General features: G+C 36.2%; 1 pseudogene; it reads right to left on the bottom strand.

The window, feature by feature from the left end:
* Positions 1-1,038: 1,038 nt before the first annotated feature.
* On the bottom strand, positions 1,039-4,272 carry LOC148155979 (uncharacterized; annotated as a pseudogene).
* Between the last annotated feature and the right edge of the window lie 1,500 nt (positions 4,273-5,772).

The following is a 5,772-nucleotide window of genomic DNA, read 5'->3' as shown; positions in this document are numbered from 1 at the left end:
ATTTTACAAGAACAATGTCCGAGAATATTGCCTACTAGCATAAGCTAACGTTAATGTTAGCCACAAATTTTAAGTAAAACTCACCTTCGTGCCAGTGAATGTATAACGAGGCGAACATCTTAAAACCTTTCTCCAGCTGACTTGTTGGGGCTTCAGATCGATGTACAAACCTTGGCCAAGCACTGCAAGCACCTAATGTAAATGATATTTGTATTGGATCGGAAACAATCGAGCTGCTTTACCCCGAACACGGAAGCTGAGGTGCAAAGAGCCCATTGTAAAATTTTAAATATTACAAGGTCCCAGAATTTCAGTATTTAGGGACCTTGTGGCTCAGCTGTCGTGTGGGGTTCCCCAAGGTTCAGTTTTGGGCCCACTCCTCTTTTTACTGTACATACGCCCAATAGGTTCTATTTTAAATCATTATGATGAAGTGGTATGGCATTGAATAAGCTGCTGTGTTATGTATTTGAATTATGTCTGTAATTCCTGGTGAAAAATTAGTGTACTAAGCATGTTCAATTTTAACATACTTAAGCATACTTTTAGTAGAACTAATCATGAGTATATTTCAAGTATACTTAGAATTAGTATACTTAAAGAGTGACTTTTTTGAAATACTAATTTGGTGCTTAGTGTACTTAAATAATATTTAAGTAGTACTTAAGCACTACTTAAAGTGTACTAAGTATACTTCAACGTACTTTTTTGGACAAACTTAAGTAGTACTTAGTGTACTTTAAGTGTACTTATTTTTATGTACCAAAAACATTCTTGATTAGTATATTTAGATTGCACTATTTTAGTGATTGAATTAGATTTAACATATACTTAGAATGTATTTTACTCCTCTTTTATGTATAGATACTACAGCATACTGTAGTGTGATTACAGTATGCTGTAATTATACTTTTAGGTTATTATAATTGCTAATGAAGTACACTTTTTAGTTACTCAATGTCTTTTATTATTCTTCTTTGCCACTTTGTACATTACATGCGTCATACACACATCAGGCTACCAGAACACACCATTTGCTTAGACTGCAAACATATGTTGAAGATAAAAACATATATAACAACAACCTCACAATATCAAAGACATACGGAGCTTAATTAAAACAGGTGAAGTTTATGAAGAAAAGTTTAAGTCACAACAAACAGAGCCTCCATGCAGTTATGACATCAATGATTGTTATAGGTATAGCTATTTTGAGCATATATTTTAAACTATACACAAAATATATTTTAAACATATTTAAAATATATTTTAAATGTACACTTGAGCAAGTGTATATTTGCACTTCCCCAAATATATATTTTGTTCACTTAGTAGATTTCTTTAAAGTTATAATGTAAAAATTGGTACAAGCATGTTTTTAGAATACTTCGTATATATTTATAGGTAACACACTTAATACTTAGTATACTTAAAATATATTTACACAAATGTAAGTATATTTGAAATATACTAAAGTACTTTTTTCACTAGGGTTGATTTATGAGCTGAATGGCTAATTTTCTTTTTGTGTGAATGGTTTATACTTGTTCCTACTCCTTTTCAGTCAGTCATAATTATTTTAGTTACATTAACTATTCACATGTACTACTGAGTGAGTAAAATGAAAAATAAAATGAAAGCGTGTATCATTACATAACAAAACATTCATGCCTGTAGTCAAAGTAACCCATTTTGTTTGCAGAAGGCTTTAACTATGCCAAAAAAAATTTAAATATGAAATGGAAGCAAATACCTTATTCAAACAACCCAACTTAGAGCTAAGCTTATGAGCTGTTCCAATCAATCATTAAAAATTGGCAAAAACAAAAAATAAATAAAATATAAAACACTCGGTGCCAAATTTAGAATTTTTGGAAAAAATTGAATCCAGGATTAGTGATGTTTTGATGCATATTTTATTGATTCCATTACATTTTTGTTTTTCAAACTGACTGAAAACTGAAAAAACTGTAAATAATAGGAAATACTCTAAATGTAAACCAAAAATAAAATTAAACAGTTTCTTTAAGCAGACCCAATCAATCAAGAAAAACTGAAATCCAGACTTTACTTTCCACACTCCATGAACATCATATCTTAGTATTTTGAAAGATTAATTTTAGTGGTGAATGGGTTTTGTATTTTTATACACTTGTAAAAGATGAAAAAACAATTTTAAAGTAAATAAATCTTTAGCTGTAGGATCAAGATCTCAAACTAATAATCCCAACTTTAATAATCAGTCTTAAAAGGCGAAAGGATTGTCTTTTCAAATAAATGGATTAGATGGTAAAAAGGGGTAAAAATCTAAAAATAAAACACTGTTTGCACAGAATGTGGCAAAAAAATGTCAATTGGGGGGTCATTTTGTTTCCATAGCAACTATTAAATGCCAGCTGTACACAAGTTACCAATCATAAAGCTTTTTTTTTTGTCATTATTACAAATGTACCTATGTTCACTTTGCTAAAACAGCTCTCCAGCTTAGTTTGGTGTGAAACAAATTATGAACGTGAGGGAAAGCACCTCACGACCACTGTTAAGTAAAAGAGAGGATCTGTGATGCTGAGGGTCCGTTTCTCTTCCTCATCGGCCTCAAGAATTTGGATAAAATGCAAGTAAAATGCACTATGTTCTGGTTTTTCTTTGAACCAAAACATTTTGAGAAACTTGCTCCCTGCCAGGAACTGAACGCGACTCTTAGATCCAAAACATGCGGCTAAATGTTGGATTTCTCACTGTGAAAAGTACTGCAGAAAAGAAGTAGATCTGTTTCATGGACAATAAATCTGTAAAAAACAAACAAAAAACACATAACTTACTTGGGCTGTTGCGTATTTTTTTCCAGATTGAAGTTTTTGGTTTTTTTCTTTTTGCCGTCCTCTGTAGTTTTGTTGACTGCGTTTTCTAAATCTTCTGGGACGGTTTCTCCTGGGGTCTTTGTCTCATCTGTGGGTTCTGGGTCCGTTGAACAACCTGGTAAAGGGTCTCTAAAAAGTTCCTTCTCCGAAGAAACATCTTTACTCGATCCTATAACCAGGTCGACTGCGCTCTGAGAAATTTCCTCCTCCTGGAAAACGGTGATCTGTTTTTCATCTGTCTTATCTCTCAGTGTGTCTTTTGTTTTTCCTAATTCCTCTTTTACACAGCTTAATTCCAGCTGGTATTTTTTGGCTTCATCTTTTAGGGCAGGCACATTTGCTTCGTGTTGATGATGTAGCTCCTGGTACAAACCTTTAATTTTCTCAGACACAGCCTGGGCTTGACTTTCCTTCTCCTCCAGGAATTTGATTTCTGTTATTTTGCTTTCTTGGAGTAAGGCATTTGTTGCTTTTTCTTTCTTGAATAATCTGCTGCTGGAGTTTTTCGATTTGCTCCAGTGCAGACTGCTGTGTTTCCTCGACAAGTTTTTGTTCTTTTTCTCTTTTTAAAAGAGCAGTTTCCCCCTGCTTTACCTTCTGCTTATAGATTTCTGCCTGCTGCTGCAATTCCATAATATCTGTTTCATATCTACTGCTTAGCTCATCATATAAAAAGTGGACCTGATCTAGTTCGTTAAGGATGTATTTCTCCCTTTTTCAAAATTATGATTTCTCCTGCCATTTTCTGGAAGAGCTCCTCCTTCTCAGCTCTCAGGTTGTTCATGAGCTGCTGACTCTTCTTCTCTCTCTCTAAACTGGCATCTATTTCTTGTCTCACCTGCTGCTTATATTGTTCCACATCTCGACTTAGACTAGAAGTGTCGCTTTCATACTTTGCAATAAATTCGTGGAATGAATGTTTCATCTGGTCAAATTTTTGCTGCCAACGTCTCTTCTCGCGTTGCAGGACTTTTATTTCTTTGATTGTGTCGTCAATGATTGCCTTGTCCTCCCCTGATTTCTTGAGATGAACGTTTCTGTCTTGAATAATCTGGTGTTGAAGCTTTTCAACTTCTTGCTGCAGTTCAGAGTGTTTTCTATCCTGGCAACACGTCTCTTTCTTTTCTCTTCTTATTTTTTGTTGATATGATTCCACCTGCTGCTGCAACACCATTATATCCATTTTATACCTACTCATTAGTTGGTTCCCCTTTGCTTTCTCCCTTTCTAGCTCTTGTTTGGTCTCTTCCAGGTGAACCATTTTCTGGTTGTTTTCAACCCTTCCGGCGATCTCCACTTCCAGAAGGGAGCTTAGTCTTTGGATTTCCTCCAGTAAGGCGTCGTGTGCAGCAGCAAACAGGCCTTCAGGGTTTTCCTGGACTCCCATTGTCGTGGAGTGGTGGGGCCCCATCTCTCCACTGTGGTAGCTTGGTGTATAATCAGACATTTTCTCTGAACTACAATCACTAAAATCGTCGATCGGTACACTTCGTGAACGGTTGATTCCAAAGAGCTTTGTGCACGTCTGAACTAGTCAGTGATATTGCAAGCAATGAAAAATATGCAGAATTGTGGCTGTGTCCGAATTCACGGTCTGCATCCTTAGAAGAACTGGTCTATGTAGGACGGGTCCTTCGAAGGCCGTGAATAAACTGAGACCGGAAGAAAAATATCTGTGGATTCGGACAGGTGTAGCCTTCACCAACTGTCCCCGCCCCCTCCTCAGCGTAACTCATGTTGCCAAGCAACCGTGACAGAGCGAAGCAGAGAGGAGAAAAAACAACGGAACCGAAGTTTGTTTTTCACTCATGTATTACTGATTTCTATATTATTCTTCACTTTTTATAGTAAAGGATGTTCCATAGTAAAAAGGAAATCTCTTACTTTGATTCTAAAATGTTCAAATGTGTACTGCACTTTTCTACAAGGAATACAAATTATTCATTAAAAATACTCTCCACATCGCAGATAGGACATTACGGTTAAATAAACCTATTATGTTTGAAGGCTTAACTTTAATTAATCAATCAAACCGATGTGCCTCTGCTTTGAAATACTTTATAAACCAAACATTTTCAACCAGACCTGTCTGAATAATATCGGCGTTTAACTCCCACTCATTGGGGAAAGCTAGCGGGAGTTTTTATAACAATGTGCCAGGAGTTAGGCGTTTTCTCTCGGTGTACCGAACCTGGAGCGCCCGGCCGGCTGACAGCTAGCGGGGAGCTGGCTGTTAACGCAGCGGTAGCAAACAGGTCCGAAAATGTCAGAGCAATATTGTAATTAGATGATGTATTGATGAACCGAGCAGATATTTGAGATTTACACACTTACATTCTCGCCTAAAAACGTTGCACCAAATCACGTTGTGTCATTTAAAGTGTAATAAAGTTAAATAATTTGTCGCTATTCACCGCCATTGACGCTCTGCCTGAACGCCCAGTTGGAACCCGCAATGAATTATGGGATATCGTGGGCCTTGAAGGATACACCGGACCCATCCTTCAAATCTGGGGAAAAGAAGGATGCATTTGAAGGAGTCTTTGTGAAATTAAATATTTACTACATAGAAAATGCATGTTAAAATCTGAATACTCTTTTGAAAGTGTGCAGCTGAAATTAATTTAAACTACTAGCAGGCAAAGCACAGTGTTCCCCTAATATCTGTAACAACAGTAATACAAAAAATTATGCATATAAGCATTAGTTTATAAAAGTCGAGGCAAACCTAAATTTACCATTTTAAAAACAAAAAGCAGCGGGAGGATGTAACTTCATAACCTCATTTTCTAAGTAGAATATCAGAGAGAAAAAAAGAGAAGCTGTAGTGGCTAAGTTTTGGCTACAGTCCACTGTCGCCTTGATATCAGCAGGAAAATGGAAAAAACTAAGCACCGGATGGTACCGGCTA

Source organism: Poecilia mexicana, unplaced genomic scaffold, assembly GCF_051168715.1.
Source record: "Poecilia mexicana isolate PSO_F unplaced genomic scaffold, ASM5116871v1 scaffold_12, whole genome shotgun sequence".
Taxonomy (NCBI): domain Eukaryota; kingdom Metazoa; phylum Chordata; class Actinopteri; order Cyprinodontiformes; family Poeciliidae; genus Poecilia; species Poecilia mexicana.
The sequence above is the reverse complement of the archived record's forward strand: the minus strand, read 5'-3'. Positions and strand labels throughout refer to the sequence as shown.